Raw genomic sequence first — 22,398 nt, 5'->3', positions numbered from 1 at the left:
GAAGGCCGCACAGGAGGGACTACAACTTTTTTGGGCAAAAAGTATAAAAATATAGCCTTAAATGTATCATAATATTGTTATTACAATTTTGATACACCTCACTCGAACATAATATTTTTCGAACACTGAACCTCTATTAAGTGGGCACCTTCTAGGACATCTTCAAAGTAATGTTCTGGCATGTTAAGGTCCTTGCCTTCGGGTGGACTCTGCGCTGCAATATCGGTGGTCGTCATCTTTGCCCAGTATATCTTGACATAGGCAAGGGCCATCTGTGCACCTTCTATGCACGTTGACCGCTTCACAGTGTCGATACACGACACCGCATTAACAAGTCGCTGCACCAAACCGAAATAACTATCCGGAATGGGTTCAGTTGGCCACAGCCGAGCTATGACATCCTTCATGGCAGTGCGGGACATCCGCTGGAGCTCGGCCCATTGGGCCATCTGTTCGTTCAACAGTGGACGCTTCGGCGTGTCAAATTGCGACCAAAACAGCTTTTCTGTTGCATGTCCTTCTTTCGCGTGGAAATACTTATTCACATCGGCAGCACTCTTCGGCAGGTCCATAAAGGGGTCCGGAGAACTCCATCGTTGATTCAGCGGCGCATACTTCGGATCGCCAAACTTAGTTTGCACTAAAAAGGACTTACCAGCCGCGATCTCTCCAACTTGTCGGATCTCCTCCCGAGCTGCTCTAGACTCAAATCGGGCTTCCTTCGCCTCTCGTAAAGCCTTGACCAGTTCGGCTGCTTTAGCCTTGTTATCTTTCTCAAGATCTTGGCATCAGCTAGTGGCATTCTTCAACTCAAGTGCCATGGTGGATATCCTCTCCTCGCACTAATGCCGAGCGGTCTGCTCCACTTTTAATTCAGCGGCGACCTTTTCGGCAGAAGCATTACCCATCCTGGCTTGCTCCTTGGCCCGGGCAAGTTCCGCCCAAAGGGTCTCAACTGCAGCGGCACTATCTGCAGTTATGCATATACAAATTTTCAGTATCACGCTCATTTCACAATACTAGCATGTACTTTGTGCCCCAGAGACTTACCTTGCGCCTCGTCAAGCAGCCTATTCATAAGCGTGATATCATCATCCGCCACATCAACTTTCTGCTTCAAATGTGCTACCTCGATAGCTTGGGCAGTCCCCACGGATGTAACAGCCTGTGTTTCAATTAGTCATATCATTCCCTGGGAGTATCTTTTGGATCCTCTAATCGCATCCCTTGGGATGTGAACCAGAGTCTCAAGGGCTACTATCTATACACGGGTGCAATTGGCACTTACAGTATAACCGAAATTACACTACGTACCTTGAAGCCTCTTAGTAGGCTAGAAAAGGCTTCATTCAATCCGCTTTTCGCGGACCGAACTCTTTCCAACACCGTACCCATCAAGGTACGATGTTCCTCTGAGACGGAGGCATGTTGCAAAATGTCCATCAATGCATCCGGTGACCCTTGGACATTTGATAGTCCGGTACTTTTGTTGTTCCCTGTAGGGGCCGCACACCCCGGACCCTGGGTGGCCGAAGTATTTGTTGGGGAACGTAGCAGAAATTCAAAATTTTCCTACGAGTCACAAAGATCTATCTATGGAGAGACTAACAACAAGGGGAAGGAGAGTGCATCTACATACCCTTGTAGATCGCTAAGCGGAAGCGTTCAAGAGAATGGGGTTGAAGGAGTCATACTCGTCGTGATTGAAATCACCGGAGATCCTAGTGTCGAACGGACGGCACCTCCGCGTTCAACACACGTGCAGCCCGGTGACGTCTTCCATGCCTTGATCCAACAAGGAGAGAGGAAGAGGTTGAGGAAGACTCCATCCAGCAGCAGCACAACGGCGTGGTGGTGATGGAGGAGCATGGTAATCCAGCAGGGCTTCGCCAAGCACCGCGAGAGACAAGGAGAAAGAGAGGTAGGGCTGCGCCAGGGAGAGGTGGAAACTCTTATGTATGCAGCCCCAAATACCTCAAGTATATATAGGGGAGAGGGAGGGGGCTGAGCCCCCTCTAGGGTTCCCACCCCAAGGGGTGCGGCAGCCCCAAACCCATCTAGGGTGGCGGCCAAGGGGGGAGAGGGGGAAACTTGCCCCCCAAGCAAGGTGGAGGCGCCCCCTCCCCAAACCCTAGGCGCCTTGGGCCCTTGTGGGGGGGCGCACCAGCCCACCTGGGGCTGGTCCCCTCCCACACTTGGCCCATGCAGCCCTTTGGGGCCGGTGGCCCCACTTGGTGGACCCCCGGGACCCTCCCGGTGGTCCCGGTACATTACCGATAACACCCGAAACTTTTCCGGTGCCCAAAACAGGACTTCCCATATATAAATCTTTACCTCCGGACCATTTTGGAACTCCTCGTGACATCCGGGATCTCATCCGGGACTCCGAACAACATTCGATAACCACATACAAACTTCCTTTATAACCCTAGCATCATCGAACCTTAAGTGTGTAGACCCTACGGGTTCGGGAACCATGCAGACATGACCGAGACGTTCTCCAACCAATAACCAACAGCGGGATCTGGATACCCATGTTGGCTCCCACATGTTCCACGATGATCTCATCGGATGAACCACGATGTCAAGGACTCAATCAATCCCGTATACAATTCCCTTTGTCTAGCGGTATTGTACTTGCCCGAGATTCGATCGTCGGTATGCCGATACCTTGTTCAATCTTGTTACCGGCAAGTCTCTTTACTCGTTCCGTAACACATCATCCCGTGATCAACCCCTTGGTCACATTGTGCACATTATGATGATGTCCTACCGAGTGGGCCCAGAGATACCTCTCCGTCACACAGAGTGACAAATCCCAGTCTCGATTCGTGCCAACCCAACAGACACTTTCGGAGATACCCGTAGTGCACATTTATAGCCACCCAGTTACGTTGTGACGTTTGGTACACCCAAAGCATTTCTACGGTATCTGGGAGTTGCACAATCTCATGTTCTAAGGAAATGATACTTGACATTAGAAAAGCTATAGCATACGAACTACACGATCTTCGTGCTATGCTTAGGATTGGGTCTTGTCCATCACATCATTCTCCTAATGATGTGATCCCGTTATCAATGACATCCAATGTCCATGGTCAGGAAACCATAACCATCTATTGATCAACGAGCTAGTCAATTAGAGGCTTACTAGGGACATGGTGTTGTCTATGTACCCACACATGTATCTGAGTTTCCTATCAATACAATTATAGCATGGATAATAAACGATTATCATGAACAAGGAAATATAATAATAATAACTAATTTATTATTGCCTCTAGGGCATATTTACAACAGTCTCCCACTTGCACTAGAGTCAATAATCTAGTTCACATCGCCATGTGATTAACACTGATAGGTCACATCGCCATGTGACCAACATCCAAAGAGTTTACTAGTGTCATTAAACTAGTTCACATCATCATGTGATTAAGACTCAATGAGTTCTGGGGTTTGCTCATGTTTTGCTTGTGAGAGAGGTTTTAGTCAACGGGTCTGCAACATTCAGATTCGTATGTACTTCGCAAATCTCTAGGTCATATTGTAAATGTTGCTTCCATGCTCCACTTGGAGCTATTCCAAATGGTTGTTCCACTATACGTATCCGGCTTCTCTACTCAGAGCTATCCGGATAGGTGTTAAGCTTGCATCGATGCAACTCTTTACGTCAAACTCTTTATCACCTCCATAACCGAGAAACATATCCTTATTCCTCTAAGGATAATTTTGACCGCTATCTGGTGATCCACTCCTTGATCACCTTTGTACCCTCTTGCCAGACATGTGGCAAGGCACACATCAGGTGCGGTACTCAGCAAAGCATACTGTAGAGCCTACATCTAAATCATAAGGGACGACCTTCGTCCTTTCTCTCTTTTCTGCCGTGGTCGAGCTTTAAGTCTTAACTTCATACCTTACAACTCAGGCAAGAACTCCTTCTTTGACTGATCCATCTTGAACACCTTCAAGATCATGTCAAGGTATGTGCTCATTTGAAAGTACTATTAAGCATTTTGATCTATCTTATAGATCTTGACGCTTATTCTTCAAGTAGCCTAATCCAGGTTTTCCATTGAAAAACACTTTTCAAATAACCCTATATGCTTTCTAGAAATTCTACATCATTTCTGATCAACAATATGTTTACAACATATACTTATCAAAAACTCTATAGTGCTCCCACTCACTTCTTTGGAAATACAAGTTTCTCATAAACTTTGTATGAACCCAAAATCTTTGATCATCTTATCAAAGTGTGTATTCCAACTCCGAGATGCTTACTCCAGTCCATGGAAGGATCGCTGGAGCTAGCATACCTTTTAGCATCCTTAGGATCGACAAAACCTTTCTGATTGTATCACATACAACCTTTCCTTACGAAAACTGGTAAGGAAACTCGTTTTGACATCCATTTGTCAGATTTCATAAATGCAGCTAATGCTAACATGATTCCGACGGACTTAAGCATCGCTACAAATGAGAAAAACTCATCGTAGTCAACTCCTTGAACTTGTGAAAAACTCTTCGCCACAAGTCGAGCTTCATAGACGGTGACATTACAGTCCACGTCCGTCTTCTTCTTAAAGATCCATTTATCTCAATGGCTTGCCGATCATGGGCAAGTCCACCAAAGTCCATGCTTTGTTCTGACACATGTATCCTATCTCGGATTTCATGGCTTCTAACCATTTTTCGGAATATGGGCCCACCATCGCTTCTCCATAGCTCGTAGGTTCATTGTTGTCTAGCAACATGACCTTCAAGACAGGATTACTGTACCACTCTGAAGTGGTACGCATCCTTGTCACCCTACGAGGTACGGTAGTGACTTGATCCAAAACTTCATGATCACTATCATAAGCTTCTACTTCAATTGGTGTAGGCGCCACAGGAACAACTTCCTATGCCCTGCCACATACTTGTTGAAGTGACGGTTCAATAACCTCATCAAGTCTCCACCATCCTCCCACTCAATTCTCGAGACAAACTTTTCCTCGAGAAAGGACCCGTTTCCAGAAACAATCCCTATTGCTTTCGGATCTGAATTAGGAGGTATACCCAACTGTTTGGGGGGTCCTATGAAGATGCATTTTATCCTCTTTGGGTTTGAGCTTATCAACCTGAAACCTTTTTCACATAAGCGTCGCAGCCCCAAACTTTTAAGGAACGACAACTCAGGTTTCTCCAAACCATAGTTCATACGGTGTCGTCTCAACGGAGTTACGTGGTGCCCTATTAAAGTGAGTGCGGTTGTCTCTAATGCCTAACCCATGAACGATAGTGGTAATTCGATAAGAGACATCATGGTACGCACCATATTCAATAGGGTGCAACTATGATGTTCGGACACACCATCACACTATGGTGTTCCAGGCGGTATTAATTGTGAAACAATTTCCACAATGTCTTAATTGCGTGCCAAAGCTCGTAACTCAGATACTCATCTCTATGATCATATCATAGACATTTTATCCTCTTGTCACGATGATCTTCAACTTCACTCTGTAATTACTTGAACCATTCAATAATTCAGACTTGTGTTTCATCAAGTAAATATACTCAGTATCTACTCAAATCATCCGTGAAGTAAGAACATAACAATATCCACTGCGTGCCTCGGTACTCATTGGACTGCACACATCAAAATGTATTACTTCCAACACGTTGCTTTCTTGTTCCATTTTACTGAAAACGAGGCTTTCAGTCATCTTGCCCATGTGGTATGATTTGTATGTCTCAAGTGATTCAAAATCAAGCGAGTCCAAACGGTCCATTTGCATGGAGTTTCTTCATGCATATACACCAATAGACATGGTTCACATGTCTCAAACTTTTCAAAAATGAGTGAGTCCAAGGTTCCATCAACATGGAGCTTCTTCATGCGTTTTATACCAATATGACTTACATGGCAATGCCACAAGTAGGTGGTACTATCATTACTATCTTATATCTTTTGGCATGAACATGTGTATCACTACGATCGAGATTCAATAAACCATTCATTTTGGGTGCAAGACCATTGAAGGTATTATTCGAATAAACAGAGTAACCATTATTCTCCTTAAATGAATAACCGTATTGCGATAGACATAATCCAATCATGTCTATGCTCAACGCAGACACCAAACTCGTGCGATGCTTGACACATCAAGATTGGAAAACACTCCCAACACATATCGTGAGCTCACCTTTAGCTAGTCTCCGTTTATTCCGTAGCCTTTTATTTCGAGTTACTAACACTTAGCAACTGAACCGGTATCTAATACCCTCGTGCTACTAGGAGTACTAGTAAAGTACACATTAACTTAATGTATATCCAATATACTTCTATTGACCTTGCTAGCTTTCTCATCTACCAAGTATCTAGGGTGATTCTGCTCCAGTGGCTGTTCCCCTTATTACAGAAGCACTTAGTCTCGGGTTTGGGTTCAACCTTGGGTTTCTCCACTAGAGCAGCAGCTGATTTGTCGTTTCATGAAGTATCCCTTCTTGCCCTTGCCCTTCTTGAAACTAGTGGTTTCACTAACCATCAACAATTGATGCTCCTTCTTGATTTCTACTTTCACGGTGTCAAACATCGCGAACATCTCAAGGATCATCATATCTATCCCTGATATGTTATAGTTCATCATGAAGCTCTAGCAGCTTGGTGGCAATGACTTTGGAGAAACATCACTATCTCATCTGGAAGATCAACTCCCACTCGATTCAAGTGATTGTTATACTCAGACAATTTGAGTACAAGCTCAACGATTGAGCTTTTCTCCCTTAGTTTGCAGGCTAAGAAAATCGTCGGAGGTCTTATACCTCTTGACGTGGGCACGAGCCTGAAATCCCAATTTCAGCCCTCGAAACATCTCATATGTTTCGCGACGTTCCGAAATCGTCTTCGGTGCCTCAACTCTAAACCGTTTAACATTACTGAACTATCACGTAGTTATCAAAACGTGTGTGTCAGATGTTCGCAACATCCACAGACGACGTTCGAGGTTCAGCACACTGAGCGGTGCATTAAGGACATAAGCCTTCTACGAAGCAACGAGGACAATCCTCAGTATACGGACCTAGTCCGCATAATTGCTACTATCAACTTTCAACTAAGTTTTCTCTAGGAACATATCTAAACAGTAGAACTAAAGCGCGAGCTTACGACATAATTTGCAAAGATCTTTTGACTATGTTCAGGATAATTAAGTTCATCTTATGAACTCCCACTCAGATAGACATCCCTCTAGTCATCTAAGTGATTACATGATCCGAGTCAACTAGGCCGTGTACGATCATCATGTGAGACGGACTAGTCATCATCGGTGAACATCTTCATGTTGATCGTATCTACTATACGACTCATGCTCGACCTTTCGGTCTCTTGTGTTCCGAGGCCATGTTTGTACATGCTAGGCTCGTCAAGTCAACCTAAGTGTTTCGCGTGTGTAAATCTGGCTTACACCCGTTGTATGTGAACGTTAGAATCTATCACACCCGATCATCACGTGGTGCTTCGAAACGACGAACTTTCGCAACGGTGCACAGTTAGGGGGAACACTTTCTTGAAATTTTAATGAGGGATCATCTTATTTACTACCGTCGTTCTAAGCAAATAAGATGTATAAACATGATAAACATCACATGCAATCAAATAGTGACATGATATGGCCAATATCATATTGCTCCTTTTGATCTCCATCTTCGGGGCTCCATGATCATCATCGTCACCGGCAAGACACCATGATCTCCATCATCATCATCTCCATCATCGTGTCTCCATGAAGTTGTCTCGCCAACTTATTACTTCTACTACTATGGCTACCGGTTAGCAATAAAGTAAAGTAATTACATGGTGTTGTTCAATGACATGCAGGTCATACAATAAATAAAGACAACTCCTATGGCTCCTGCCGGTTGTCATACTCATCGACATGCAAGTCGTGATTCCTATTACAAGAACATGATCAATCTCATACATCACATATCATTCATCACATTCTTCTTGGCCATATCACATCACATAGCATACCCTGCAAAAACAAGTTAGACGTCCTCTAATTGTTGTTTGCATGTTTTACGTGGCTGCTATGGGTTTCTAGCAAGAACATTTCTTACCTACGCAAAAACCACAATGTGATATGTCAATTGCTATTTACCCTTCATAAGGACCCTTTTCATCGAATCCGATCCGAGTAAAGTGGGAGAGACTGGCACCCGCTAGCCACCTTATGCAACAAGTTCATGTCAGTCGGTGGAACCTGTCTCACGTAAGTGTACGTGTAAGGTCGGTCCGGGCCGCTTCATCCCACAATGCCGCCGAATCAAGATTGGACTAGTAATTGTAAGCATATTGAACAAAATCAACGCCCACAACTACTTTGTGTTCTACTCGTGCAAAGAATCTACGCAATAGACCTAGCTCATGATGCCACTGTTGGGGAACGTAGCAGAAATTCAAAATTTTCCTACGAGTTACCAAGACCTATCTATGGAGAGACTAGCAACGAGGGGAAGGAGAGTGCATCTACATACCCTTGTAGATCGCTAAGCGGAAGCGTTCAAGAGAACGGGGTTGAAGGAGCCGTACTCGTCATGATCCAAATCACCGGAGATCCTAATGCCGAACGGACGGCACCTCCACGTTCAACACACGTGCAGCCCGGTGACGTCTTCTATGCCTTGATCCAGCAAGGAGAGAGGGAGAGGTTGAGGAAGACCCCATCCAGCAGCAGCACAATGGTGTGGTGGTGATGGAGGAGCGTGGTAATCCAGCAGGGCTTCGCCAAGCACCGCGAGAGACAAGGAGAAAGAGAGGTAGGGCTGCACCAGGGAGAGGTGGAAACTCTTATGTATGCAACCCCAAATACCTCAAGTATATATAGGGGAGAGGGAGGGGGATGCGCCCCCTCTAGGGTTCCCACCCCAAGGGGTGCGGCAGCCCCAAACCCATCTAGGGTGGCGGCCAAGGGGGGAAGAGGGGGAAACTTGCCCCCCAAGCAAGGTGGAGGCGCCCCCTCCCCAAACCCTAGGCGCCTTGGGCCCTTGTGGAGGGGCACACCAGCCCACCTGGGGATGGTCCCCTCCCACACTTGGCCCATGCAGCCCTTTGGGCCGGTGGCCCCACTTGGTGGACCCCCGGGACCCTCCCGGTGGTCCCGGTACGTTACCGATAACACCCGAAACTTTTCCGTTGCCCAAAACAGGACTTCCCATATATAAATCTTTACCTTCGGACCATTCCGGAACTCCTCGTGACGTCCGGGATCACATCCGGGACTCTGAACAACATTCGGTAACCACATACAAACTTCCTTTATAACCCTAGCGTCATCGAACCTTAAGTGTGTAGACCCTACGGGTTCGGGAACCATGCAGACATGACCGAGACGTTCTCCGGCCAATAACCAACAGCGGGATCTGGATACCCATGTTGGCTCCCACATGTTCCACGATGATCTCATCGGATGAACCACGATGTCAAGGACTCAATCAATCCCGTATACAATTCCCTTTGTCTAGCGGTATTGTACTTGCTCGAGATTTGATTGTCGGTATGCTGATACCTTGTTCAATCTCGTTATCGGCAAGTCTCTTTACTCGTTCCGTAACACATCATCCCGTGATCAACCCCTTGGTCACATTGTGCACATTATGATGATGTCCTACCGAGTAGGCCCAGAGATACCTCTCCGTGACACGGAGTGACAAATCCCAGTCTCGATTTGTGCCAACCCAACAGACACTTTCAGAGATACCCATAGTGCACCTTTATAGCCACCCAGTTACGTTGTGACGTTTGGTACACGCAAAGCATTCCTACAGTATCCGGGAGTTGCACAATCTCATGGTCTAAGGAAATGATACTTGACATTAGAAAAGCTATAGCATACGAACTACACGATCTTTGTGCTATGCTTAGGATTGGGTCTTGTCCATCACATCATTCTCCTAATGATGTGATCCCGTTATCAACGACATCCAATGTCCATGGTCAGGAAACCGTAACCATCTATTGATCAACGAGCTAGTCAATTAGAGGCTTACTAGGGACATGGTGTTGTCTATGTACCCACACATGTATCTGAGTTTCCTATCAATACAATTATAGCATGGATAATAAATGATTATCGTGAACAAGGAAATATAATAATAATAACTAATTTATTATTATGTTTGGCCCCGGTCCTCACTGTCCCTTGCGCCACTCGTAGATCGGGAAGGATCCTCCGGGACGACACCTCGGCGTCGTCTGCCTTACCAGGCAGGGAGATCTGTGGAGGCGTATCGCTCTCCCTCATGTCCGGAAGAAGATCCCTCAAAGAGGAGGACTGTTGAGGAAGGCTGCGTGCCGGACTGCAAACATGAGTTTAAAATATTACCCTTATAGCCAGAAAAGAACGGGACATGTTTAAAACACCCGGATTCACTTACGATGCGGCTGAGGGCCTATCTTTGCAGGGTGATTGAGTGTCAACATCACCCCCTGACTGGGATACCTTCCCCCGCTTAGAAGTTTCTCTTTCCGAGTCTTCGGAGGCGGCCCTTTTCTTCCCATGGGGAGAAGGGATGTTAGTTTGCCCTTTCCTTTCATCTTTGGAAGCGGGGGTTTCAATCTCCCCGGGCGAATTGCCCGGTGAGACTCCGGAGTGGAAGCTGCCTTGGGCCTCTTTGTTCTCCTCTTCATCTTCCCCCGCCGGCACTTGATACGGTGCCGGAGCCAGCATCCTTGTTAACAACGGATCGACAGTATCTTCGGGAAGTGGAGCCAAACACCTGATTCTCTCCGCCTTCTTTATCCAGCCCTGGCCGGATAGAGTTTTATCAGTACATTGTCACGAATAATTTGACTGAATCATGTTCGGGGGTCGAGTACTTACCGGAGTATCCGGATGGTTGCAGTCAAGACCGATGTCTTCTGTAGTATCCGGCCACCTTTTTCATGCGCCGAAGAATAATTTCCACATCTCTCTGAGCATCATGCCAGAGAGGTGCTGAAGAGTCTGTGGACCTTATGTATTAAACTCCCACATGCGGAGAGGGCGTCGCTGACAGGGTAAGATCCAGCGGACTAGCATTACTTGGATTACATCAATGAGACCGGTGTCCTTCTCATTGAGGCTCCAGATGCGGCTTTGCAGCGTCCGCACTTCATATGTAGATCCCCAGTCCAGCCCCTTGTTAACCCATGATGCGAGCTATGGCGGAGGGCCGGACCGAAATGTAGGAGCAGCTACCCGCTTTGTACCGCGGGGTTCGGTGATGTAAAACCACTCCCGCTGCCATAAGTCTGAGGATTCTGCGAAGGAGCCCTTTGGCCAAGTGGAGTTGATAAGCTTGCTTATTGAAGCGCCTCCGCACTCCGCTTGTTTCCGGTCGATTACCTTTGGTTTCACGTTAAAGGTCTTGAGCCATAAGCCGAAGTGGTGGGGAAATACGGAGGAAGGCCTCGCACGTGGTGATGAACGCCGAGATGTGGAGGAAGGAGTCTGGAGCTAGATCGTGGAAATCTAGCCCGTAATAGAACATGACCCTCGAACGAAGGGATGAAGAGCAAATCCAAGCCCTCGAAGGAAGTGAGAGATAAACACGGCCCTCTCATTGGATCTGGGAGTAGGAATAACCTGCCCTTGAGCAGGAAGCCTGTGGTAGATTTCCGCAGTCAAGTATCTTTCCTCCCTAAGCTTCGAGATGTCTTCCTCTGTGACAAAAGATGCCATCCACCGGCCTTGAAGGCTGGGTCCGGACATGGACGGAAGCTCAAAGCGACTGGATTGACCCTTGGGTGTTGGAACTTGAGGAGGGAGGCCGAGGGAAGAACTAGCATGGAAGAAAGAGTACAGGCCATAAACCCTTTATAAAGGCGACGAATATCAAGCGTCCCCTCTGTGGCCTTAAAACATGCCTATTCTCGAGGAACTATGCCAACAGAACGGTTGGGTTACCCATGCCCGTGTTGATGAAAATCCCGTAATGATGGGACATGATCTCTGCTTTGACAAGACGTGCCAATAAAAACCGCCCCCCAAGACGTGGGGCAGCAGGCTAGAAAATGATTCAAAATCATGGTTGGGTAATGACGTTATGTCGTACTACCAAAATTGTCAGAAGATTGGACTCGTGAAATATTATATTCTCTACGGGTGCGTGTGGAATTTGTTTTGCAGAGCCGGACATGATTCTTGTGTTCAGAATTTATTTTGGAGTATTCGGAGAAGGAACCCGCCTTGCAATGCCGAAGACAATCTGCGCGTCGGACTCATCGTCATTGAAGCCTGGTTTAGGGGCTACCGAGGGAGTCCTGGACTAAGGGGTCCTCGGATAGCTGGACTATATACTTTGGTCGGACTGTTGGGCTATGAAGATACAAGACAGAAGACTTCGTCCCGTGTCCGGATGGGACTCTCCTTGGCGTGGAAGGCAAGCTTGGCGACTCGGATATGTAGATTCCTTTCTCTGTAACCGACCTTGTACAACCCTAGTCCCCCCTGGTGTCTATTTAAACCGGAGGGTTTAGACTTTTAGGGTTTAAGCCACAATCATCATAACCTCATAGGCTAGACTTCTAGGGTTTAGCCATTACGATCTCGTGGTAGATCAACTCTTGTAATACTCATATTCATCAAGATCAATCAAGCAGGAAGTAGGGTATTACCTCCATAGAGAGGGCCTGAACCTGGGTAAAACATCGTGTCCCCCGTCTCATGTTACCATTATCCTTAGACGCACAGTTCGGGACCCCCTACCCGAGATCCGCCGGTTTTGACACCGACAGAGACTTCAACCCACAAAGGGTAACGGTTGCGCGAGTCCACGGAGGGCTCCACCCATGAAGGGTACAAGAAGAAGCAACCTTGTCTATCCAACCATGGCCATCGCCCACGAAGGACTTGCCTCACTTGGGTAGATCTTCACGAAGTAGGCGATGTCCTTTCCCTTACAAACTCCTTGGTTCAACTCCACAATCTTGACGGAGGCTCCCAAGTGACACCTAACCAATCTAGGAGACACCACTCTACAAAAGGTAATAGATGGTGTGTTGATGATGAACTCCTTGCTCTTGTGTTTCAAATGATAGTCTCCCCAACACTCAACTCTCTCTCACAGATTTGGCTATGGTGGAAAGATGATTTGAGTGGAAAGCAACTTGGGGAAGGCTAGTGTCACAGCCCTAGAATATTGATTGTAAATAGTTGCATCTTCATCCAGGCATCATATTTAAATTTCTGAAACTTGAACTGAGGAATTTTGGAAGCCTCAAAACTTAAAATAAAAGAGGGGCAAAGAACCCTGGTAAATGCATTCAATGTTTCAAAATGGCCTTAAATAATGTTGGTTATATTTTGGCAAGGGTTCTGCACCAAACCAAAAATAATGAACATTTTTGAGGAATATTTTGAGCACTGAATTTAAATCATTACTTTATTTGCATTTGGAACTATATTCATAACTTGTATAGAATATATTTCCAAATACCCTGAAACATTTTATGTGCTTTTGGAAAAGTCCATTAAGCAGCATAAATATTTTCAGAGGAGTTTTTGGCATTGTCTGAATTATTTTTAAATTCAAAACAGTGGCAAAACAGATTAAATAAAAGAAAAACAGAACAGAATTAAATAAAACAGAGCAGAAAGCCTACCTGGCCTTACCCGTGCGGCCCACCAGAGCCGGCCCAGCTCCTGTGCTGGTCCAGCACTGTGCGGCCCAGCCCACCTCCTCCTCCCTGTCGCCTTCCTCCTCGCGCCAGTAGGCAGAGGAGGGACTCGGCGCACGCGTCCGAGCTCGCCACGCCACCACTCTGCTCGTCTGCTTCGCCTGAGGCCACCACGACGCCTCGCGCCTTCTCCTCGGCGCCGCCTCGACCCCTGGAACCCTCCCGCTCACTCCCTCGTCCCCATCTCTCCTCTGTTCCCTCTCTCTCGCCCGGACCGAACGGAGCCGCCGCCACCGACAAGCTTCCTTGCGGCCACCGCCACCCCCTCTCCTCCCCGACGCGCTCCTGAGCTCCGCAGTGCCTCCCTCGACCTCCCCGTCGGCTCACGCGACCGGAGAAGCCCCGAAGCGCCGTCCCGACGTTTTCCCCCTCCTCGGCCACCGAGGACCGCCGCTGTCGATTCGCCGCCTCCGACGCCTCCCCGAGCTCCCCGAGGCCACCGTCGCAACCCCCGTGAGCTCCTCCGTCGTTTCCCCCTCCCCGCTTAGTCGCGCTCGCCCTCTAGCTGTCGTCTCCACCATGGCCGAACCTTCGCCGCCGCCGCACTCGTCGCCGGTGATGCTCCGGTGACCATTTGGTCCCGGGCATGCGCCCAACGCGCTCCCCGCATCGCGTAGAGCCTCCGTGGCACTTCGCCGCGCTTGTTTGCGCACCGCAGGCCCATCCCCACTTGCACCCGAGCTTCGGCCGCCGCCGAGCTCGTCGCCGGCACCACTCCGGCCACTTCCCGGCCGCGCCACCACCACAGTTGGATGCGGACGAGCGTCCGCATCCCGAAGCTGTGCTTCGCGCGCCAAACCAAGCCCTGTGGGCAAAACCCGAGGCTCGCCACCGCGGCTGGCCTCGCCGGCGTCAAGCCGCCGGTGGGGTTGACCCACGTTGACCACGGCGGGACCCTCCCCTGTGTCCATGACAGGTGGGGCCGGCCTGTTAGCTAGGTTAGGATTAGTGTTAACTAAAAATTAGTTAGACTAATTACACTGACATGCGGGCCCCGCCCGGCTAACCAAGTTAGTTAGGGTTAATTTTAATTAGTTAGTTAGTCCAGACACTGACATGCAGGGCCCACAGGTCAGTTTGACCTGGACGGCGCCCGTTGACCTGCTGACGTCATGCCAACATCATGCTGACGCAATATTCCTTTTCTGGAATTTAGTTTATTTTAAATAATCAGGAAATTCCAGAAAATAGCTAAAACTTCAATAAATCATAGAAAATTAACCGTAACTCCAAATTAAATAATTTATATATGAAAAATTATCAGAAAAATTCAAGGGATCCATCTGTACCATTTCCATGCATGTTAGAACAACTTATCACTACTGTTTAGGACAAATGAAGTGAATGACATTTAAATAACCACATATGGAGTTTGAATTTGAATCTTATATTCAAACCAACTTCATTTAATCTGGTTTTAGGTGCATTAGCCCAAAACACATTCATATTGCCATGTCATAGCATGCATCATAGTGTGCACTGCATTGATCGTGTTTTTTCTGTATTGCCGGTATTTGTCCCCTCTCGATAGACGTGTACCGACGATGTGATCGATGACACCGATGAAGAGCTATATTATCTTCAGAAGTGCCAGGCAAGCAAAACCCCCTTGTTCATTCCGATACAATCCTACTCTCTCGCTCCTGCTCTCTTTTAATGCATTAGGACAACACCGATTCATCTGTTACTTGCTGCGGTAGCTGAACCCCTTTATCCTCTGCATGACCTGTCATTGCCACAGTAAATAGATGAAACCCACTAGCATGAGTAGGAGTTGTTTGAGCCCTGTTGTGCCTACTCATTCATGCTTGTTTGTCATCCCTGCTACTGCTTAGAGTTGAGTCAGGTCTGATTCATCGGGGATGAATCAGAGGTGTGTGAACATGTCCTACTGTGTGTGAGCTAAGTGTGTGAACACGATTTGGTAAAGGTAGCGGTGAGAGGCCATGTAGGAGTACATGGTGGGTTGTCTCATTGCAGCCATCCTCAGGAACTGAGTTCTGTGTTTGTGATCCATGATTCAGCTACTACCACGCATTGGGCCCGAAACCAATGGACCCTCTCGGCTTCTTAATCACCCTTGTCCTCTGTCCAGGAGTTGCAAGTAGTTTCTGGTGTTTGTAGTATGCTGGAGGCCGTGCGCAGCGCTGACCGTAGGGGTGGGCTGTGATGCGGTAGGCACGTGACCGGGTAAACCGGGCACCCGTTTGGTGTCACGGAACCCTGTTCACATCGTTTGGGGCTGTGAGCGAAACTCCGGCCGGATCTCCTCATGGATGGAACCCGAATAGGCGATAAACCTGGACTAGAGACTCGAGTGTTTAGGCAGGCCGTGGCCGACACCCACGTTGGGCTTCCGCTTGAAGGTTGCCGAGTACATGTCGTGTAAACGGCGGTAAGTGGTGAGAGCATGTGTGAAGAAGTACACCCCTGCAGGGTTAACATCATCTATTCGAATAGCCGTGTCCACGAAAAAGGACTTCTGGGTTGCTTATATCAGTTCATAGACAAGTGAAAGTGGATACTCTAAAATACGCAAGATAAGCGTGAGTGCTATGGATGGCGTTCTCGTAGGGAGACGGGAGCGGATCCATAGTGGTGTATTGATATGGTGAATATGTGGACTCGTGTGCGCCACCTCAAAAGAGTTACTCGCAGTCGTAGTTTAGGATAGCCACCGAGTCAAAGCTGGCTTGCTGCAGTTAAACCCCACCACCCCTTTGTTGATAATGATGCATATGTAGTTAGTTCTGATGTAAGTCTTGCTGGGTACATTTGTACTCACGTTTGCCTATTTTATGTTTTTGCAGAGAGACTTCAGTCTCACTAGTAGTTTCGCGTGGACTTCGACGTTTAGCTTGTTACCTCAGCTACGATCTTGTGCCTCGGCAGGATCTGGTAGATAGTCAGGCTTCTCAGCCTTTTCCAGTTATAGATGTCTGTACCCAGACATGATAGCTTCCGCTTGTGCTTTGACTTGTATGCTCTGATTGTTGGGTCATGAGACCCATGTTTGTAATATCTCGCTCCTCGGAGCCTATTGAATAAATTACTTGTGTCGTAGAGTCATGTTGTGATGCCATGTTGTATTTGCACATATCGAGCATATTGTGTGTATGTTATTGAAATGCTTGGTATGTGTGGGATCTGGCTATCTAGTTGTTTATCCTTAGTAGCCTCTCTTACCAGGAAATGTCTCCTAGTGTTTCCACTGAGCCATGGTAGCTTGCTGCTGCTCCGGAACACTTAGGCTGGCCGGCATGTGTCCTTCTTCGTTCCTGTGTCTGTCCCTTCGGGGAAATGTCACGCGATGAATACCGGAGTCCTGTTAGCCCGCTACAGCCCGGTTCACCGGAGTCCTGCTAGCCCAGTGCTACAGCCTGGATTCGCTCGCTGATGACCGACACGTTCGATGCTGGGTCATGGATGCATGTCCCTGTAAGTATGTGCCACTTCGGGTTTACGACTAGCCATGTCAGCCCGGGCTCCTTATCATATGGATGCTAGCGACACTATCATATACGTGTGCCAAAAGATGCAAACGGTCCCGGGCAAAGGTAAGGCGACACCCGTGGGAATACCGTGCGTGAGGCCGCAAAGTGATATGAGGTGTTACATGCTAGATCGATGTGACATTGAGTCGGGGTCCTGATAGCGTTGGTATCAGAGCTTGACTGCCTGTAGGATTACCAAGCCAAACTGGTCGAAGTTGAGTCTAGAAATTCTTTAGTTATATAAGGGAATTGATTGTGGGATGGAACGTAAGGCTCTTTTTACTCCTTATACTTTATGCCTTCTGATCTGAGTCATCATCTTCTCTTCTACGGGGATTAACAACTAGGCTATCTCTTCTTTCTATCAGGATCACGTGTTACTAATCCGTAGACTTATAAGATTGTTGATTCAAGCCCCAGTTCAGTTCCTACTATCTTCCATATGTTAATTGTTGATCTCGAAACCTTGATATTGTGCTTCTGAGTGGTTATGCCACCATTTTTGTGAATGTCTCAAATCTTTTCTGAGCATTTACAGCCGTTATGCTGTCCGAGTCATCCCAGGTTTCTAAGTCGTCTGATGCATTTGCAAATCCTTTCTTCCTGGTTCAATGTTCCCATGGGCCAGATTAACCACACTAATCAGTGAGTTGAGGTACTCCGTTACCTTGACATATATGTTGGAGATATTATTATGACCCTAGGTGTCTTAGGGGATCATCTAGTAATTTAGCCATGATTTGTGTTCCCAGTGTGATGATTCTGGCCATCATTCTCGAAAGCATCACGTGATGCTACTTAGTAATAGGTATTCTGTTCCTGGGTTCTTGAACCCGAGATTCACTCTACCTACTTCATGTTGATAGTAATTGCTAGTGCCTTTAGGATATTAGTAACTTTTGCATTAGTCCTCGAGGTCCATGGTATTTTTCCTTCTTCCAAATACTATGAACCGTTTATGGCAGAAGTTCTTTGAACCAAAAGATCACAACCAGAACTCTTGATGAGTTCTCGATTCTATGTTATGACTCTGCCAGTTCCACCTTCCCGCATGGATTATCCGGAAGAAACCTGTTGAACCTGATTCGACATACTAATCTATGCATCCACAACTCAGAAAGTTATATGTTCCTTTGAGTTGTCCCGCTTTAGTTGTCTACTGACCTTCGTCTGTCAATTGATAGTCAAGAGTATGCGTGCATTCGTGTATCGAGGCCTATTACTCTTGTGGTCCGCCAAGCCATTCTGTCTTGAATGACTTGGAGAAACAAACTCCACTACCTCATCCATATCCAGGATCGGGTCAAAGAAGTTGTGCTCCGCAGATCAAAATGCCAATTCAGCTTTTGCTCTGTTCTACCTTGGAGTATTACCATCTTTACATCGGGATTGTTATAGAAATTGCACACCATCCCATGAACTCTTGGTACAGTGATACTTTTGCCATCATTGTTCATTCCTCGGTTCCTATGTTATTGTAACCGGAATGCCGACAAATGAATCATGGCGTGTGAAATCAATACTGCCAGCAACCTCGTTGCTTGGTAGTTAAAGGACAATAATTTCATTCTTAGCGTGTTGGTTTTTGAATCATCCTTCTAAGATTGATCGTGCTACCTTGTCCATCTTCCTGGTGCACACTTCGATTGATGAGTTAGGATTTTGTCAAGTCCTCACTCATTAGATCATATCGTCTTGCCCTCAAAAGCGAGATTGTTCTCGAGCTTAGTAACATATCGGTGGTTCGTGATTTTCCGAATATCTTCTCGAAAGTATCACCAGGCTGTCACCTGACTGTTATGTTGAGCTCGTGATCAAGTTGGTTTCTTGTGAACCACTTTCTCTCCAAGAATCGGTGTTAGATATCCCTGAGCTAGTTGGTTAAGCTAGACAACAACTTGGAGAGTTGGAAGATAAAAGCTTGCCTGACTTAGTTCGTTCCAAAGGGATATCCTCGTGTAGTGTGTGTTGAAGAAAGATGATATCTTCATCGATTGGTCCCTGTGATCAGTTGCTGGACCTACTGTCTTATCAATCCTTTGAATTGAGTGTGGGATATCGTCAAATCAAATCAGTACCAACGATGCTCGTAATGTTGTCTTATTCGTGGTTGATCCCTCGAGCATACACCATTACATCTTTGGTCTGACCAATGCTATCACTGTGTTCACTTAACTATGGAATTCCTTTTAAAAGGAAACCCAGATGAATTGTTGTTGAGCCCATTGGCAACATCCTTATCTCCTCCATGATTTTGTTGAACATTAAGCTAGCGTTGGAAACTTTTGAAAGCATTTCTTCATGCTAACTCATGAAGTATTTGTTTGATGAACGGAGTGACTTCCTCTTATACACGTGCATTTGGTGAAAGTTGCCGCCGTGGATTTGAGAAAGTTAGTTTTGCTTCCTCTGGAATCATCCCAAGTCAGTCATGCATACGTGCGAAGTATTCTGTGGTCTGGAGACTTGCAACCTTCATTCCATATGTGTTCCGAGCACACCAAGCCACTGATTGAGTTGTTCAAAGATAAAGGAGTCTGTCCAAGGTGAACTCTTTGGACTTCCACGCGTGGAGACTTCGATGTCATTAATGATGGCTCCCCCTCCTGAACTCGGTAGTGTTTTATTATAAGACTACTTTGTGGTCATGCTTGTCTGGGACAACGTGTTCACATGTTTGTAGCAGAACCCTCTCATGTTTTGGAGCTTGCTATCGTAGTTCATCTCCCGAGAATCTCGCAACGTCATCTCGTCGATTTGTGTTGCAAACTTTCATTTTTCTTCCTAGACTCGATGAGTCTGGAATATCCTGACACCAACCAGATCTGAATCTCAGGCAGATATGATGGTTTGGAACATTTCCCAAGAACTATAATATCGGTCCCTCGAAAACCGGTAAAGTGGATGTCGTGGCCAACACACCCAGCCGGAAGACCTGTTATTATAATATCTTGATTAACTTGGCCACCTCCCCATAGGGATTTCGTAGGATTTACTTCCTAGTTACCCCTATGGATTTTTGTGTTCCCGAAGTCCGACCTTTACTTGATGTTCTAGATACCAGACCATATCTATGAATGGGTTACGCTAGCACATCAAGGAGAACATTAGAAGCGGAGTGCTAAATGTCTCTCGGTCGATCGTCCAAATTTTGTTCCTTGGCTCGCTAAGATGAAATCTGAGAAAGTGTTATCCTCCATCACCATTCATCATGGTAGCAAGTTGTGTTGCCAGGATCCTTGACACGGATGTTGGTAAAACCTTGATGTTTATGGAATTGCTCAAGTTCTTGAGAGCACGCACAAGCGCTAGGTGTTATCATCGGCACTAACTGGGTTTGCTCTCAATTTCCTCGGCAATGCTATGATCCTTTCAAACAGTGAGTTCACTCTCTATGGTTGGATTCTTCCCCAGTTACCAGAATCATTCCCAGCATTTGCATTTTGTTCCCAGCTTGCACCGCCAATGTGCCATTCTACCATGGGTCTCTTCCATTTCCGGTGATAAGCAAAATCATCCATTACGTTGTCTTCAACAAGGTAATCCACATCATCCAAGTCCGAGTATGCCATTCTACCGACCCCCTCCAAACGATCGCTCGAGAATTGCCTTAGGCTGGTTTAAAGAGTTTCAATGATCTCTGAATCAAAAGTAATTCTTTTTGCCACTTAAGGGGATATATCTACAAGTCACCTTCCCTAAGGTGCATCGTTATGGTATCATGGCAATTCAACTCCTCGCTACGTTGACAATTGTTTACCACCTTCTTAAGCGTGAAATTGTTGTCTACCTAGTGAACCTTCGTCATCTGCTTCACTCCATTCCTATGGATGTGTGCTTCGCCTCTCAGCTCGAGAGATGTTGCTATGTCTCATTCCGTGAGCTAATCCTGAGTTGTTCGACCTTCGAGAAGAACCATTCTTTTAGGGTCTCTCTTTTCCTCTCGTTGTCATGTTAGTTGGAGTTCTCAGAGCAAGACTTCGAGACAATGATGGTGAACGAATCAACGTTCATTTGAAGTGCAACTGGATCGTGAAGATTGTGCTAGTTTGCGTTCCCCCTTCACCTTACCCTACACTTGAATCTCGGGACGAGATTTTTGTTTAGTGGGGGTGAGTTGTCACAGCCCTAGAATATTGATTGTAAATAGTTGCATCTTCATCCAGGCATCATATTTAAATTTCTGAAACTTGAACTGAGGAATTTTGGAAGCCTCAAAACTTAAAATAAAAGAGGGGCAAAGAACCCTGGTAAATGCATTCAATGTTTCAAAATGGCCTTAAATAATGTTGGTTATATTTTGGCAAGGGTTCTGCACCAAACCAAAAATAATGAACATTTTTGAGGAATATTTTGAGCACTGAATTTAAATCATTACTTTATTTGCATTTGGAACTATATTCATAACTTGTATAGAATATATTTCCAAATACCCTGAAACATTTTATGTGCTTTTGGAAAAGTCCATTAAGCAGCATAAATATTTTCAGAGGAGTTTTTGGCATTGTCTGAATTATTTTTAAATTCAAAACAGTGGCAAAACAGATTAAATAAAAGAAAAACAGAACAGAATTAAATAAAACAGAGCAGAAAGCCTACCTGGCCTTACCCGTGCGGCCCACCAGAGCCGGCCCAGCTCCTGTGCTGGTCCAGCACTGTGCGGCCCAGCCCACCTCCTCCTCCCTGTCGCCTTCCTCCTCGCGCCAGTAGGCAGAGGAGGGACTCGGCGCACGCGTCCGAGCTCGCCACGCCACCACTCTGCTCGTCTGCTTCGCCTGAGGCCACCACGACGCCTCGCGCCTTCTCCTCGGCTCACTCCCTCGTCCCCATCTCTCCTCTGTTCCCTCTCTCTCGCCCGGACCGAACGGAGCCGCCGCCACCGACAAGCTTCCTCGCGGCCACCGCCACCCCCTCTCCTCCCCGACGCACTCCTGAGCTCCGCAGTGCCTCCCTCGACCTCCCCGTCGGCTCACGCGACCGGAGAAGCCCCGAAGCGCCGTCCCGACGTTTTCCCCCTCCTCGGCCACCGAGGACCGCCGCTGTCGATTCGCCGCCTCCGACGCCTCCCCGAGCTCCCCGAGGCCACCGTCGCAACCCCCGTGAGCTCCTCCGTCGTTTCCCCCTCCCCGCTTAGTCGCGCTCGCCCTCTAGCTGTCGTCTCCACCATGGCCGAACCTTCGCCGCCGCCGCACTCGTCGC

This window comes from Triticum dicoccoides, chromosome 2B (assembly GCF_002162155.2).
Source record: "Triticum dicoccoides isolate Atlit2015 ecotype Zavitan chromosome 2B, WEW_v2.0, whole genome shotgun sequence".
Lineage (NCBI taxonomy): Eukaryota > Viridiplantae > Streptophyta > Magnoliopsida > Poales > Poaceae > Triticum > Triticum dicoccoides.
This window is presented reverse-complemented; position numbering follows the sequence as displayed.